Source organism: Stenella coeruleoalba (genome assembly GCF_951394435.1).
Source record: "Stenella coeruleoalba genome assembly, chromosome: 4".
Taxonomy (NCBI): Eukaryota; Metazoa; Chordata; class Mammalia; order Artiodactyla; family Delphinidae; genus Stenella; species Stenella coeruleoalba.
This window is the reverse complement of record NC_137149.1, coordinates 48,239,751-48,258,301: the sequence shown is the minus strand read 5'-3', so window position 1 is coordinate 48,258,301 and position 18,551 is coordinate 48,239,751. Positions and strand designations below refer to the sequence as shown.

At 38.4% G+C, this 18,551-nt stretch overlaps 1 pseudogene across 1 annotated transcript; it reads left to right on the top strand.

The window, feature by feature from the left end:
• Positions 1 to 12,045: 12,045 nt before the first annotated feature.
• On the top strand, positions 12,046 to 15,860 carry LOC307186208 (bleomycin hydrolase-like; annotated as a pseudogene). Its single transcript has one exon. The product of its transcript is annotated as a bleomycin hydrolase-like (transcript).
• Positions 15,861 to 18,551: the final 2,691 nt, after the last annotated feature.

The window sequence follows — 18,551 nt, the reverse complement described above, 5'->3', positions numbered from 1 at the left end:
AAGGATTAGAAAGGAACTGTCATCAACTAGTGTAAACAGATAAAGAAAACATATCAAGTAACTGGCCCTCCCACTATTGTTTCTTCTTTTACCTGTCCCAAAAGTTTCCTTTCTGCACTGCTGATAAGAGGTCAGGGTCCAGTGCTAGCCTCTATTGCACCATGGATTTCTAGATGGCTTAGGAGAAGTCACATTCATTTATTTATTCAACAAATGTTTGTTGAACTTTTGTTCTCCTTGCTCCATTGAGCTGGTAACACAAAACTTGGCCTTGATGAATTACCATATTTTCACATTTACATCCCTTCTTAACACCATCACTCCAGGTTCATACAAAGAGAATGTATAAGCTTTTCTCCCCATAGGTTCTCTATGGAGCATCTGTTAGCAGCAGCTGAAGCAGCAGCAGACAGATAAATTTAAATTGACTCCCTTATATTTCTTTATGTTCCTCTGAGATGAATGGAGTTCATTTCAGAGTTCTTGGGTATCTAATATAATTAGGTTTCCCTCTGTTTCCTTTCCTTCTCCTCTCTTTCTCTCTTATGTTCCATCTCATGTATTGAAGATGTGTCTTTCTTACTGATTTCCAACATTAGGTACCATCAGTGATTAGCAACTGTGGGGGTTTCACTACGAAAGAAAAAATATTACTTCTTTATCGATCACTTTTTAGGGTAACGGTTGTGTTGTGAAACTTAATATGTATCTTTGACATGTTTTGTTTGTTAAATTCTTATTCTGAGTGCCGTCATCTTGAAAATGACAAATGCAATGCACATCATCGATCATGCTGCAAGAAATTAGAATCTGAAAAATGCAAATTCCGACATCTAAAATTAAAATGCACTAACTTGGCAAAACAGAAATTTGAGGATTCAGGAGAGGTTTGTTGCGAATAAGTTTGCTCATGAAATTAATCAGTTTTATGTATCCCTTGGTTATATAGTCTTGTAGAGTGATTTCTCACACTGTTTTAGTTTATCCTTTAATGTTCTTGGGTTCCTGTGATCATAAGGATATCCATGTTTAAAGAAAGAACTTATCAAATATTAGCAAAATAGAAATAAATTCTTTTTATGAAAGTTTAAATGTGTTTCCTTTGAAGGAGGCCCTCCTAGTTTGTATTAAGTATTTTCTTGTGTTTAGGAACTTCTTAGAATTACTGGGGTTGAAAATGTAATTGTCAATATTTGCCTGTAAAAAATATCAGTTTTATATGATTCAACCTAATAGGTATAAGTACAAAAAGGTTAATAAATGTGCTGTTTAGGTAAGGTGGTATTTTAAATAAGTATATTTTTCAGATAACCAGAGCTCCCTTCAAGTGTTATAACTTCCCTGTTAACCAGATGAGATGGAACTCTTTCCAAGCACAGTACCTCCTTTCCTCTCTTCTCAAGTAGAGTATCCCTACTCCTTAATCGAAGGCTCAAAATCATTACTACAGATATTCTAGTCATAATCTAGTGTGATGATGTGATATTTTCAAAAGTTATGGAGTCTGCAGAAGTATTTCTGAGAATGTGTGCTTGGTTTTTATAGTTTTTTTCTTTTTGCTCCACTGGTAAACTGCTATCTCTTCTTTATGTTCTGAGTGTCTCTTAACACGCCACAATATGGGCAGATTCGGGACAAAAAAGGCAAGAAGATGCCAGAACTAGGAGACAACTTGGATTGATCCCAAGTAATGTTGGTGATACAAGACAAAGAAGCAAATTGATAATCATAGATTCAGAATATAAAGCAAACTTGTAGTGGGAGCAATATTAGAAAAGGAATTCTAAGCAGAAATAGGGAGCTGATGTAAGTGAACAGTGATCAAGAGCCTTGAAGTCAGAAAACAAAGGAAGTAAAGAATCAGGTTAATGAGTTAAGATGTGCAAACTCTAATCAGTTCAACCCAGTCAAGAAAAATAAGCCAGCTAGCAAGAGTAAAATTAGGGACTGCTGGCTGTTGCCTTTTTGTCCCAGTGTTAGACTTCTGATAGAGTGTAGGCGGCCAAAAGCTTGCAAGGTGGGGTTTCCATTGGGAAAAGAGAGTCCCATTGGTTCTGGCATAGCTTAATCCTTGCAAAGACAAAGACTCAGCTTTTCTAGAGGGTCACACGATGCTCAGTGCATTTAACTTACTGCTTATAACCTATTAGATTCTAGGGAGCTATTTACTTAATATATAGTAAGTTATGTAGTTAATTTTGTCAAAATCACATGTAAAATTCACGTCACTAGGGCTCTAAGCAAGAATCCGCAAAGATCTCATTAATCGGGTCATAGCCATAAAACAATGGTCCTTTCTCAGTGAGGGGTGATGTTTCCCCCAGGAGACCTTAGGAAATGTCTGGAGACACTCTTGGTTGTCACAAGTGGGGGAGTACTTCTGACATTTCGTAGGCAGAGGCCAGGGATGCTGCTAAATATCGTACAATGACTAGCAAAGTCCCCAACAAAAATTACCTGACCCAAAATAGTGTCAAGGTTGAGAAACGCTGGCTTAGGAAAACTGAGTATAAGGAAAGTGGAATCTGCCAGCATCCTTTAAAGCCTGTAAAACGTAATAGTTTTAGAAGTACAGGGTGACATAAACTAAGTAACTCCAGTGTTGGTAGTTTCACCTTTGGAAGGAGAGTAGGCAAACTGACCCAGCACGAAACTTTGTTTCACCACCACCTTTACCTGGGTTTGGAGAGAAGTGATTTCTTAGAAGAAATTTCTTACTTATTCTGAGCTCTTAATAGTCAGTTACCTGGGAAAGTGGAATAGCTAAAGTAACTGAGTGCCAGCAGTATTTGGTCAGATCCCTTTACTGCCATCAACGAGCCGTTTTAGGAGGCAAGGATGAGTTAGGACCAGCATTGGAGGTAAGGAAATTTGAATGGGTGGGAGCCTGGGAGGTGGAGGATGTGATCCCAACTGATTCACTTGTTGGGGTATGTCTATCAGATCATCTTATAATTAAGTGCCCTAAATTTACCTAATAATGAATCCTTCTTATAGGATTTCAAGGAAGCAGAAGTTTCTGCCTTTTATCAGAAGCTCAAGACTGTTCCATATTGCTCCCGTATGTGGACTGAGTTACTGTGGCTAATATAGTCGGGCTCTCCTAGACCACTGTCTTACCATCAAAGCTGGCCAAGAATGATTTGGCTCATTCTTAGCCTTAGCTGCTCCCCATAAAAGTGAGATCATTATAGAAGAGGCTTTCACATGGCTATATTAATAAATTTTGCACACTAATTCCCTCCAGTTAGATGGATCCCAGGTGTCTCCACTTGAATGCCGATCTTAAAGAAACCAGAGCTTTATCAAAGTAACCTGATTTTACAGTTCCTTCCTTAATAAATGTTTGAATGAATGAGCGAATGAATAATGTAAGAGTCAAGTGAAATATTTTGCAATGATGGCACCAGAAGCACAAAGAAAATATTAAAATACTTATTATGAAAACTGTAGATCTTTTCAAAAGGAAAGCAAATTAATTTTTACAAAGTAACTTTTTCCAGTTAGCACTTTTTTGACAGATACAGCTCACCCCTAACATTTGTAGTCCTATACAGTTTCCAGAGCAGATATAATTCATCTACTTCTTGGGCTTGATATAAGGGAAGCCATAGGACCCAATTCTCATTTGTTAAACTGAATTGAAAATAATTTATCTTATAGCAGAAATGGCAACGATACACCATCTAAAGTTCTATCAAGACCAAAGACCAAAAATGGAACAGAAGGGATTTTGTTCCAGTTCACCAAGGAGAATGCTGTCCTCTCATCCATGCTGCAACAAATAAATAGTTTGGCAGTAAAGAAGAAATGCACATCGATGTATAGTAACTTGATACAATAAAATATGATACTTTCAAAAGGCAGATTATTAAAAGATGCTATATCAGTCATAGGTAATGTTTTTTTTTCTTTTGCGGTACGTGGGCCTCTCACTGTTGTGGCCTCTCCCGTTGCAGAGCACAGGCTCCGGACGCACAGGCTCAGCGGCCATGGCCCACGGGCCCAGCCGCTCCGCGGCATGTGGGATCTTCCCGGACCAGGGCATGAACCCATGTCCCCTGCGTCGGCAGGCGGACTCTCAACCGCTGCGCCACCAGGGAAGCCTGGCTATGGAGTTTTACGTAGAGCAGAGGGTCCGCTGTGGATGGATCTGAATATGAATTTGCAGCATGCATTAAAAAGGCTTTTAGTGTGACTACTACAGTGAGAGTTTAATAGTTCGTTTACCGTCCTGGAGAGTGTGTAACATGAAAACTTCATTAGGTGGTTTTCGGTTACAGCACACAGTTAGTGTCACTCATTGTCACACATTTGTTCCCTGAATGATGTTCCTGGAGAAGGTCAGAGCCCGTGTTATTTTGCTCGGCACTACTGTGGCAGGATCCTGAATATTTAATCATGCTGCTCTGATGAGAAGGGGGTCTGGCAGCAAGTTTCAGGGGAGTATGTGCAGTGTTATCGTCCTCAGACTGCCGTTTGGAAATGAATCCGTGGAGCACACTCAAGGACATTCAAGAGGCACAGAGGATTCTGAGACATTCTTTTCCTTCAGCTAGTCAAAATTGAATTTAGAATTGTTAAACAATGCCCAAAGAAGTCTTTATTTTCAGCATAATTTAACATTTCCCTTTATGTGAGTCAAAACAAGAATATATCAATATAATTTGGGGGGAATCGCAGCAGTTGTATTTTGTTGTTGTTACATTGCTTCATTTTCCATAATGGGGTGCCAGTGCGTGCTCTCCCATCAATTTCATCTGAAAGTTGTATGTCCTGGCAGCTCTAGGAGTTATTATAATATGATGGAGGTTATCATAATTAGCTGCAGGGCTAGAATCTATGCTGTTTTTTGGCATTTGGCCTATTGCTTTCATGTAGTTATGAAAGCATCAGTGGAAGCTTTAGCAGGAACTTTGCAAAAGAGAATCATAAACAGGTATATTAATGAGTAAATATGTTTCAGTGATTATCTAATGTCATTGCTGTTTACATAAGTGAGAAAATTATTTTTTGTTGAACAAATCAAGAAAATTTCAGGTTTTTTTTTTTACAAAATAATTTTTTAAATTGAGTTATAAGTGACATATAGCATTGTGTAGTTTTAGGTGTACAGCATAATGATTTGATATATGTATATATTGTGAAATAATTACCATAATAAGTTAGTTAACATTCATTCCCACACATAGCTACAAAATAATTGTTTTCTTATGATGAGAAATTTTAAGATTTACTCTCCTTAGCAATGTTCACACATACAATAAGTACTGTTAACTGCAGTTACCATGCTGTACATTACACCCCTCAGACTCATTTATCTTATAACTGGAAGTGTGTGTTTTTGATCATTTTCACCAATTTTGCCATCCCCCAGCCCCAGCTCACCAATATGTTCTCTGTATCTATATATGTTCGTTTTTGTCTTTGTTTTCTTTAAGATTCCACATGTAAGTGAGACCATACAGAATTTGTGGTATTTGTCTTTCTCCAGCTGACTTATTTCAACTACCCTCAAGGTCCATCCATGTTGTTGCAAATGGCAGCATTTCCATCTTGAAAATTTCAGTTTGAATATCACTGTTATTTCTCATAATCTTTAGACTAATTCTTTGTTTCCTTGTTTTTTATTTTAAACTCTTCTTTGACTTTTTAAAATTTACATCTTCTCTTTTTAAAAAACTGTTTTATGATAAACAGTGTAAGGCAATTTGATCTTGAGTGACAAATAGGGCAAATCCATTTATAACTGAGACAATGTGACAGCAGCCTTGTAGGTCACCTCTGTCTCCTTCAGGAGTTCCATCCATAGTCAGCTTTAACTGTCACTTCTACGTGAATGACTTCTACATGTGACCTTCAACCTTGACCTTTCTTCTGACTGCTAGGTTAGCATTTCTAAATGCTCAGTATATACCTTAACATTATCTAAGAGTTAATTACTGACCTCTGCCTGGAAAATAGTAGAGACTCAATAAAAAAATTTCTGAAGCGATCATCTGTATGTGTTAGTTGGGATTTGGGGGAGGCCAATACGTTTATCGCTCCTTTCAATTTTTTTTTTTTATTATTGTATACTGCCCTTTACTTAGTTACTTCAGTCTCAAAATTATCTTTTCTGAGCTCTCACCTCCCAAGAGAATGAAGCCGAAAGCCCTGTGCCTATACGTTATGAAACAAAAACAAACATTGGTTGGGTTCAGCTTAATCATAATTATATTAGCCAAATTGTATATAACATGTGATAATTGAAAAAGAAAGACTAATCTTCAAAAAATATAATAGTGGGAGGGAGGGAAGCGAATTAGCATGCTGGATCCCAGTTCAGATCGTCTGTGTGGCCTAATTGTTTTTATGTACATTGGCCATTCTATGAAATGTTGTAAAAAGCCAGTGTCGAGCTTCCCTGGTGGCTCAGTGGTTGAGAGTCCGCCTGCCGATGCAGGGGACGCGGGTTCGAGCGCCGGTCCAGGATGATCCCACATGCCGCAGCGTGGCTGGGACCGTGAGCCATGGCCACTGAGCCTGCACATCCAGAGCCTGTGCTCTGCAACGGGAGAGGCCACAACAGTGAGAGGCCAGCGTACCACAAAAAAAAAAAAAAAAAAAAAAAAAAGCCAGTGTCACCACGCCTGTGTGTGTCCATTAGATTTGAATAGACACCACAGGACTGCTTTTGCTTCATGACTTTTGCTGAAGCCAAATGAGCAACCTGATTGTGTTAAACCAGCCTATTGATTGCCTTTGATATAAGTGAAAATGAAGCTTCCTTCACTCATGATTTGTTTTGAAATGGAAGGCAGGGGGTTCATTACTAAGATGATATCCCAGGCTCTCAACAATTGTAGGTGACTTTAGGCAGTAATATCTGGTGGATTATTGAAACATTCATAGAATCATAATTTTATCATCTTCAGGTTGCAATTGACTTTTCTTTGACTTTGCATTCCGAGACGGAACTTGGTTTAGGTTGCTTTGATGATCAAAAGTCTGTGTTTTTTGAGAACTCAGGAGATTCTAAATTTGTAACATTTCCTACCCAAACCCAAGAATTCTGTGACTTTATGTGGAAGGGGCAGGGGAGAGGCGGGCAAGAAATCTTTCAGACAGGCATTACATTACAGCTAGTTCTGATGGAAATAGGTCAAGGACCATACTTTGTGAAAAACTGGGGAGGAGTGTGGGTAAAATTGAAGTGAATAAGTTCCAGGGGTCTCAATAAAGTAAAAATATTTATATACGAACACTTTAAAATTGCTATATACTTATAGGATATTATTTTTATATTCTTAATAATACATGCATTTTTTTCATGCAGGGGATTACATACCTGCTTAATAGTAGAATGAATCTAAGTAAAGGTAACTAACTTGATATTTAATTTCAGTGCTAAATTAGAACCCAGTTCCTTAACTCTATATGGCTCATTAGAGAGTGGGGGGGGGGGGAATCTATCACAAAGAAAATAAGCTAATATAAATTTTTTCAAGACGTGGTTTTCAGCCTACTTTTGTGAAAGAATGGGCCTTGGGATTCATCAGGTCCTCCTTTTTATAATCTGGGAGTAAATCTGTGGCTGGGAAGGTGGCAACTTTCCTCCTACGAGTACCTCAGTCTACCCTGCTTCCAAGTTCTTCATGTTGACTTCTTTGAAGTACAACGCATGCATCTGACTCTGACTTTCAGGGCTGTCCATCAGCAAAATACATCTATCTGTTCCCAGCTCCCGTAACAATAATAATCAGGCTTTCAGATAGGGCTCCGGGTAGGCGGAGCCCCATCGAAGGAGTCCTCACTCAGCTCTTGCTGGCACATATGTACAACAGACTCTTTCCCTAAACTATGTCATAAACAATTTTCACTTACCTCTGAATTCACATGTATGAAAATCTATGTTTCTCCCTCTTGAAAAGCAAACAAAAAATAGCTACAACTTCAGCCATCTGGGTATTTTTAAATCTCACGATTTGTATTAAATACATACTTCTATGGATCTATTTGCATGTAAATATTTGTACTATCTCACCTCTTTTATGCCAGTGTGATGCAGAATTCTCATATCTATCAACAGTTTTGTTCTCATTTCATCACAGTAAATTATGGATAGTCTAATGAATTATTATATTATCTAGGTGTTACCTAGAATACTATTTAGATGGGTTTTTTGGGTTGATTTAGACCTAGGCACATGAAATGGGGACTTCTCCAGCCAGTAGGTTTGATTTTTGACTTGCTTTATAGTCTCAAAGCTGTTTCCAAAGTTGATGCAAAAGTTATCCGTGTGTTGGTATGCTGTTTATTCATTGAAGTAGGCGGATAGTGATGTTTCTGGAATAATAATGGACCTAGCTTTGGCACGTTCCTCTCTAATGGACAACTACCTAGTCTGATATTTTATCAAGACCCACTTTCAAAACCTGTGACTTTGCCGCAAGGCTCTGCTCTGCTTCTCTCTGCAGCCCCATGGTGAGCTATTTTTAAGCTGCACATGTTTAATTTTGCAACTTGTGACAATTGGAAAAGCATCATAATGTCTATTCCTACTGAGGCACACCAAATACACCAACATGTATCGAGAGGAGCAGCATTTGGGGGAAAACTTCATGGGGCAAGAGTCTTCTTGGGAATTACTGGATTCTTTCTTCCTTGAAGGAAAGCCAACACTCTTCCCTTAATCAATCATGTTTATTTATTTATTTTTCCATTCTAAGGAGAATGAGCATAACCTAAGTGTATTTAAGATTTGCTTTACCTGGATTTGGACTGCTCAAGAAGAGCTGGTCAGAAAAATAAATAAAATTCCAAAATGTAACTGGGAGAGATGCATGCTGAAATGATCCTGTACTTTCACATTCCCTGTAAGTTACTTAACAAGACCAGTGGTTACCTGTGGAATCATCCCTCATCGTAGGACCTTTGGTTTTTACTGCATGATGTACCGGCTTGCCTTTAAATTAAATTTAGCTGTAACTGTACTTCAGTTAACTTTAGTAGCCTCTGTACCATGTGCTAAAAGTGCTAACTAGTTTGTTCATCCAGAAAAGCCTTGAGCCCTTGTGAACTGTTGTGAAGTTTACTCACATTTCTCTGTGAATGACAGTGGCTTTTACTCACGCACTTCTGAAATGTTAAGGACGTCTGTTATTTTTGAACATGCAGCCTTGGTTATTGATATATTATAGGAGATAATCGTTGTATTAATCCAAATTAGCTGATAATTAAGAGCATTTTTCTTTTTTTGTTTTCTAACGCTCTGTGACATTTTATATTTGTTTTCCTAATTCTGTTTTGTAAGTTCCTGAGGATAGCATTAAGCAACAATATGTTCCCTACACACCCCCAATGGTAAATAGACACAGGCAATGGATTCACCAACAAAATTGGTGATTTATAGTTGCCTTTCCTAGAGGAAAAATTGGTCAGATTGGTGCTCTGGGCTTTAACATCAAAAATGAGCCCTAAGGGCTGATTTCAAGAAAGTTCCTCAACAGAATGATTTATAGAGTATTAATTAGCTGTTCAGAGATTACAGAAATATTCATATACGGAGCAGGTACCCATATGTGTGTTCTAGATATCCACATGGCTTACTCTTGTGCCTTGCCTTCTTCAAATGCTTACCCAAATATCACCTTGATGAGGACTCAATGATCACCCCATTTTACTTGTACCACCATCCCCTCCCTTCATTCAGCATATTCAATTCTCCTTGTCCCTCTCTATTGTCTTTTCCCCCCCATTATGATGTAAGCTCCATGAATCACTGTTTTGTCTGTTTGGTTCACTTCTGTATATTCAGAACCTAAAATAGTAATGCATAATAGGTGTTCAAAAGGTATTTAAAATGTTTAATTTATTTAATTTTAAGTGAACTCTGTATTTTGAGATAATTGTAAATTCACAGGCAATTGTAAGAAATGATACAAAGAGACCCGTGGTAAAGTATTTAGTTTCCCCCAATGGTAACATCTTACAAAACTCTAGTAGAATATTACAACTAGGATATTGACATTGATACAGTCAATGTCAATTGACAATATTTCTATCAGCACAAGGATCTATCATGTTGCACTTTTATAGCTACATTCACTTCCCTCTGGCCCCTACCCTTTCCTTAATCTTTGGCATCCACTAATCTGTCATCCATTTTAAAAATTTTGTCATTTCAAGACTGTTACATAAATATAATCGTGCAGTATGTAACCTTTTAAGATTGGCTTCCCCCACAACCCTGCCCCTGCTCAGCATAATCTCCTTGAGATTCATCCAGGTTGTAGATATCAACAGTTCATTCTTTTTTCTTGCTGGTGTGTATGAATCACTATTTGTTTATAGGCTGTTTCCAGTTGGGGGCTGTTATAGACAAAAACGCTATAAGGGTTTAGATAAAGATTTTTGTCTAAACATATATTTTCATTTCTCTGGGATAGATGCTCAGGAGTGCAATTGCTGGGTTAAATGGTTGATATATGTTTAGAATTGTTTTAAAAAGCTACCAGACTGTTTTTCAGAGTGGCTGTACCATTTTACATTCCCACCAGCAATGTATGAATGGTCCAGTGTCTCTGCATCCTTACCGGCCTTTGGTCTTATCACTAGTTTTTCATTTTAGCCATTCAGCTAGATGTGTAATGATGGACTCACTGTAGTTTTATTTTTCATTTCAGTTATGACTAATGGTATCAAACATCTTTGCATGTGCTCTGTTGCCATTTGAATATCTTATTTTGGTGAAATGTCTTCATGTCTTTTGTTCATGTTCTAACTGGGTTGTATGCATTTTCCTGTTGAGTTTTGTACGTTCGTTATATAGTCTAGATAATAGTGTTTTGTCAGATATGTGGTTTTGCAAATATTTTCTCCCACTTTGGAGCTTAACTTTTCATCCTCTTAAATGAGTGAGAGTTTTTAAATTTGATGACATCCAACTTAGCAATTTTGCTTTTATAAATAATCCTTTGGTGCCAAGTCCGAAAAATCTTCACCTAGCCCCAAATTGTATAGATTTTCTCTTATTTTTTCTTAAACTTTTGTAGTTTTACGTTTAATTTTGTGATCCTTTGTGAGGTAATATTTGTATAAGATGTGAGATCTTGGTGAAGGTTCAGTTTTTGCCTATAGATGTCCAATTGCCCCAGCACCACCTGTTGAAAGGCTCTCTTTCCTCCACTGATTTTCTCTTGGCATCTTTGTCAAAAATCAGTTGTGGATAATTGTGTGGATTTACTTCTAGGTTTTCTATTCTGTTCCATTGAACTATGTACCCATCTCTCTACCAATACCACAGTCTTAACTAGTGAAGCTGCATAACTCTTGAAATCAGGTAGAATTATTTAAAGACTTAATCTTCTTTTAAAAATTGTTTCAGCTATTCTAGTTTCTTTTACTCTCCATATAATTAATATAATCTTTTCTATATTAAAAATAATCTTGCTCATATTTTGATTAGAACTGTGTTAAACCGTATGTCAATTTGGGAAGAATTGGCATCTTTACTGTGTTGAGTCTTCTAATACATGAACGCAGAGTATCTCTCTGTTTATTCAAAACTTTTATTTCCTTCTCCAGAGGTTTTGTAATTTTCAGCATACAAATTTCATACATGTTTTGTTAGATTTAAACCTCAGTATTCATTTTTTTGAGCCATTGTTAATGATACTGTGTTTTAATTTTTATGTTTATTGCTAGTACAAATGACTTCTCAGTAGTACAATTAATGTTGAGCTCGTATTCTATGACTGCTGAACTCACTATTCATTCTAGGAGTATTTTAAAGTTTTTTTGTTTTTTTTTTTTGTATTTTCTACATAGACAATCATGTCATCCTCAAATAGGATGTTTATTTTTTCTTTACAGTCTGTATGTCTTTAATTTCCTTTCTTATCTTATTGCACTGGTACTACTTCCAACTCTATATTGAATAATGCTGGTGAAAGCAGACATTCTTACCTCGTTCCTAATCTTGGGGTGAAACCATTCAGTCTCTCATCATTAAGTATAATGTTACCGGTAGGTTTTTGTAGGTGTGCTTTATCAAGTCGAGGAAGTTGCCCTCTATTCCTATTTCACTGAGATTTTTTAAAAAAAATTATGAATGCATGTTAACTCTGTCATATATTTTTTTCTGAATCAATGTATGTGATTTTTTTTCTTTAGCTTGTTAATATGGTAAATTACTTTGCTTTTTCCACATCAAGTCAGTCTTGCGACCTTAGAGCCTTAGACTGAACCACACCTGGTTGTGGTAGATCATTCTTTTTATATATTGCTAAATTATTCTGTTAATGTTTATTAAGGATTTTTGCATGTGTATTAATGAGAGATATTTGTCTGTAGTTTCCTTTTTTAGTATTGTCTTTATTAGGGTAATACTGGTTCATAAAGTGAATTAGGAAGTGTTACTTCCTTTCTATTTTCTTGAAGATATTGTGAAGAATTGGTGTTAATTCTTCTTTACATATTTGGTAGAATTCTCCAATGAAACCATGTGGCCTGAAGATTTTTTTGAGGGGGAGTTTTCAAATTGTAAATTCAATTTACTCAACAATTATAGGACTGTTCAAATTATTATCTGTTATTTCATGTTTGGTAGATTTTTTTAAAACAATTTGTCCATTTCATCTAAATTGCCAAATTTATTTCTCTAGAGTTTATGTAGTATTTTCCTAGTATCCTCTGATATCTGCAGGTTCTGTAGTGCTTTTCTCCTTTTAAAGAGATATTTTTAAATGAATGGGTTAATTGAAAAATGTATTAAATGTTGAATACATTAAAAATATCTCAGTGGGAGAGGCAGGTCGGCAGCTTAGGCAGCGAACCGCTGTGCAGTCCTGGCGCTTGCCTGAGGACCTCGAAACTACCGTTCCCCTGCCGGGCAGCGTGGGCACCATGAACAACATGGCAGGACTGAATTCAGGGAAGGTAGCTGCTCTGCTTCAGAAACTGAATTCCGATCCTCAGTTCGTACTGGCCCCAGCATGCTGGCACCACCCACGACCTGCTGGACATCTGTCTGAAGAGGGCCACGGTCCAGGGTGTTCAGCACATGTTCCAACAGGCTGTGCATCTGGAAGGCAAGCCCGTCACCAACCAGAAGAGCTCAGGGCGATGCTGGATCTTCCCTTGTCTGAATGTTATGAGACTTCCATTCATGAGAAAATTAAATATTGAAGAATTTGAATTTAGTCAATCTTACCTCTTTTTCTGGGACAAGGTTGAATGCTGTTATTTCTTCTTAAATGCTTTTGTGGATACAGCGCAGTAAAAGGAGCCTGAGGATGGTAGGCTGGTGCAGCATTTGCTTACGAATCCTGCAAATAATGGAGGATAATGGGATATGCTTGTCAATATTGTTGAAAAATATGGTGTTATTGCTAAGTGCTTTCCTGAATCTTATACAACAGAGGCAACCGGAAGGATGAACGATATGCTGAATCACAAGATGAGAGAATTCTGTATACGACTACGGAACCTGGTATACAACAGCACAACCAAAGGAGAAATCTCAGCCACACAGGATACCACGATGGAGGAGATGTGCAGAGTGGTGTGCATCTATCTGGGTAATCCACCAGAGACGTTCGCCTGGGAGTATCAAGACAAAGATAAAAACTATCAAAAGATTGGCCCCATAACACCCTTGAAGTTTTACAGGGAACATGTCAAGCCACTCTTCAATATGTTTAGTGAATGACCCTCGGCCCCAGCACAAGTACAATAAACTTTACACAGTGGACTACTTAAGCAATATGGTTGGAGGGAGAAAAACTCTATATAACAACCAGCCCATTGACTTATTGCAGAAGATGGTTGCGGCCTCCATCAAAGATGGAGAGGCTGTGTGGTTTGGCTGTGATGTTGGAAAACACTTCAATGGCAAGTTGGGCCTCAGTGACATGAATGTCTATGACCTTGAGTTAGTGTTTGGTATCTCCATGAAGAACATGAATAAAGCTGAGAGGCTGACTTTTGGTGAGTCACTTATGACCCACGCCGTGACATTCACTGCTGTCTCAGAAAAGGATGATTAGGAGGGTGCTTTTGTGAAGTGGAGAGTGGAAAATTTGTGGGGTGAAGACCATGGCCACAAAGGTTACCTGTGCATGACAGATGAGTGGTTCTCTGAATATGTCTACGAAGTGGTGTTGGACAGGAAGCATGTCCCTGAAGAGGTGCTAGCTGTACCAGAGCAGGAACCCATTGTCCTGCCAGCCTGGGACCCCATGGGGGCTTTGGCCGAGTGATATTGCCTCCAGCCTTTCCTCCTCCCATGGGACCTGAAGTAGTTGCAAAGGACAGATCCAGGGACTGAAGCCAGAGTTACACAGGTGACTGTGTGTTCCCACCGGACACAGTCAGACTCTTGGATTTCTCCTCCAGGAATCTCTTTGGGAAAGTGTGCTTTATGCTGAAACAAAATACTCTCTAAAGAAAAAAGAAGGAAAGATCAGCTCATACTATCGACTCTCCTCATCTCCAACAGCTCAGGGTCTCTTAGCATTTTAATCAGATGTAATTGTTTGTCTTAAGTCTGTCACACCAGTTCGGTTCAGTGTCTGTTTTATAAGGCAGGAGAGGATGAGCAATTGAGGTGTGTGGAGAGAAAACAGACCTAGTGTTCCTTGTTCCGAGACTAGAGTAGGGGGAAGGTACCCTAATATTTGAGCTCTCAAAACTGCCTGACAGTAACACTGTCCCTCCTAGGTGGCAGTCACTGAATTCAGTTTTTTCAAGGTAATTTTATGTGCCTCTAATAGGCCAGGAATGTGAGGTTGATCAAAACTGACTGACATGATTCCTTCCTATTGAGTCACGGGTTAAGTAGAGGGTTGGAGAAAGTAGGTGAGAGAACAACCCAAACCTTATCATGATCTGAATTATAATCATTAGCAGGAGCTCTTGCCAAATGGTTTAACTTCTGCCTCTGGGATTGGGAGTTGGGTGGGCACGAAAAGGGGATATCCGTTCTTTCTGACAACTAAATGGTGCTGAGAAGCTCTTGAATAAAACACTTTGCTAAAACAAAGAAACAGAACCTCAATGTTAATACGTCCAAAGTAGAACTTTTGACTTTCTCAACTGTCATAGTCTACCCACAGTTGTTTTATTTTATTAATTCATTAGAGTTATCTATCTAATTGTTCAAGCCTCAAACTAAGTCATCCTTAATTTTTTGCTTTCCCTCAGTTTCAACCCTACTAATTCTGTTTCAGAATATATCCAGAAATCAACCACTTCTCATTTCTACTCCAAGCCATGCCACCATCATCCTCCCCTAGACTACTGCGATGCCCCTCGTAGGTGTTCAGTCTTCTGATCTTGCTCCTCTACAGTTCATCCTTTACATAGCAGAGAGATCATATAATTTTCCTACTCCCTGGAGTGACTTTCCAGCTCACATGGACTAAATCCAAATTCCTTACCCTGGCTATAAGACCCTGCATACTAGTAGGCCCTGGTTTGTAGGCCCTGGCCTCCCCTATGGAGTCATCTCCTCTAAGGCTCTCCTGACTCAGCATGCTTCAGCAGTCACACCCTTCTTTCTGTTCCTTGAGGATGCCAAGCTCTCCTCCAGCTGGTGGTGTTGGCACAAGCTTTTCACTGTACTTGACGTGCTCTTTCGCCTGAACATCTTATGGTTGATGGCTGTCTCCTTGTAATCTGTATTCCAGAAGAAGAAATGTTTTCATTGACCATTCAATCTACTCACCTTCTATTCTGTTAATCGGGTTTTTAATAGTCTCCATAGCATCTATTTATATGTGATATTTTTTATTTATTCTTTGTTAATTTGTTGTTTTCTAATCTAAGGTGTAAGCTCTGTGTATGCAGAGGCTTTGCCTTTTTTCATTACTGCTGTACTGCCGGCACCTAGAACCATGTATTGAACAAAACAAGTGCTCAATACATAATTTCTGCATAAATGAATGAAAGTGCTCTGCTTAATGCCATCTATACCATATCTTATTTCACTCTCCAACAAATGAACAGTGTCCTGTTACCCATTTTATAGATAAGAAAGTGGGGCTTTAAAATCATTTGTCCCAGCTCTGGAACTACAAGAGTGTATTTCTTCTGCCAATTTCAAGCTTTGGGATGCCATCACTCATGGCAAATGCATGGGAGAAAGAACTTTAAGAAGTGTATTGCTAACCTTTGTTTATAAACCTGTTTTTATCTCAGATACTTCCAACTGAAGTCCTAAAAATTCTCGGAAAGCATGCTTCATTATCTCCTTCGGATGATGATATCACTGAGTCTGGTGGACATATGGGAGAGTTACAGAAAAGAGCGAGTTACTACTAGATCTTGTTAAGTCTATGGTTCCGGGAGTACTTCTTTCTTTATTGTAAAAGAACATCATTTCATGTATAGTATTGTTGGGAAATATTAGCTCCAAGTAGAATTATTACAACTGTCAGAAAAAAAAACGGCCTGTCTAGGTATTTAAAAAATGGAGGAGGCACATCCACGTGCATTAAATATCAAGGAGGTTCATACACTAAGTATCAAGGAGATATCAAGGAGATACACACACACAAAATAAGCAAAAACAAATAAATTACCAAACACCCTGGAAATATAGAGTGTCGACAAATCTTAGAAACTGCCCAAGGCACTCAGGAATGAAAAACAACAACAACAACAAAAAACCCCAAAACTGCACATTCAAGGAAGTTTTCTAGCTTTCATAGCAACTGCCTACCTCTGTAACACTATCTTGAATAGGATAGTTCTTTGTGAAAATTGTGAGCTCTCGCAATTGTGCTCACTATTAAGTCAACTGGTAAGGAGCCAGCGAGTTGCAGTTTACCTTTCAGAAATATGAGGAAACTGAGGCAGTCGTTCTCTTAGGATAATGCAGTAAATTCGTTTTGGAGCTCTGTTGCCTGGAAGCAAGTATAGGGGCTTAAGAGTTGTGGTTTCCAGTCTACTGTATTTTAAAGGAGACAATGATTTTTTTTTCCCCCTGATTTTCAAATCCCTGAGCCTGGACAGTGCAGAAAACGCAGCCAGATTTAGGTAACAGCTTATTTTCCACCTCTGTGCCCATGAAGTGGAATATATTTATCTGTGACAAAAGAGCTTTGCCTCTATTTGGTGGTAAATCTTCAAATCTGTTTAGAATCAGGGTCAGCTTCTCAAATGAGCCTTTTCACCATTTAGGCTTTCTGAATCTGATTAACACTGTATCAGGGAATTGTCTGGTGTCTGACCTTGAACAACATGCTTTCCTACTTGCCTTTTTGGCGGGGGGAATCATTTTGTACAGCCTTGGACAATGAGATTCCTCCCCAGCAGGCTTGATGGCATTTGTGGGCTCCTTTTACTGATATCCAAAGGGTTTCAGCCCCAGTGACCTGTCATCTGTCCCCTCACCTGCTTACATGCTGATTCATTGATGAGCTGGCATTGCAGGCCCCGCCTCCCTCTGAATGGTCTGTGAGGTTGTGATTGCTCCTGGAGAGGGGATGTGGAGCTGAGCCACCGTGGGTTACTACACGTGGGAACCGGCAGCCTATCTGTTGCCACAGAAGAACTTGGTGACCTGAGAAGCAGCCCTTTCTCACCACCCTGTTACCGTTCTATCTATATCCGGCTTCTCTAGCTTTTTAAAGGAATTTCTGATTCAGGCAGTAACAGCTAATTCCACAGGAGTTGTAAGGCAGCCTGTGACATAAACTGAGACAGAAGTTTCCCCTCAGAGACTGTCTTTTTTCTATTGGCAAAGACTTCTGGCTCTTCTCAGAGGAATACCTTGTTGCTTAAGATGAGTGGCTGTAGAAAACGATGTAAACGTGAAATATTGAAATTTGCCCAGTACCTTCTCAGGCTATTAACAGGTTCTCTTCATACAGGTAATGACTTTTTTTTTTTTTTTAATGGAGGCTGGTAGAGCATGGTACCGAAGTTGAAATGGAATAGGAAAGGCTCACTATTTCTATGTTGTGTTTATTTATAATGCTGTCAATAAAATACAGTTATGTTTGCTGAGATTCACGTTTCTAAAAATGTGTGCAATGCAGCTCTAATTTTGGGATAGAACTGGATTCTGTGGATATATCTTTTGTGTCTTTTTGGCAGTGTCGCTGTTAAATGTGTCTCAATCTCAGGAAGCAGTGTCTGCAGAGTAGAAAGATTTTTTTTTTTTTTAAATGCATGATTGTGTGAGGTTTTTTCCCTTCCTCCTGCTTGCTGCAGTTTGCTGGAAAATCACAAAGCTGTTCTTCCTGCAGGTATTTAGAAATTCTCTACCTTTGATCATTATAATCCATAGATTATTTCTAGTATTTGATTATAGAACTTAGCAGTGAAAGAGTTAAGGACATTTCTTTTGGATTTCTGAATTCCTTGCAAAATGTGAGCCAATTGTGAAAACAGCTGAAGAGTATAATGTCCATGAGAGCTTTGATATTTGTTTCATTGCAGTGGATTTTAATGTTTAACAGTTTGCACAATTGAAATGGAAACTCTATTTAAATCTAAGCGTTGATAGAATATTTTTTTAAGGTGTTCCAAAATTATGAGCCTAAACCAGCAGTTTTGCTGCC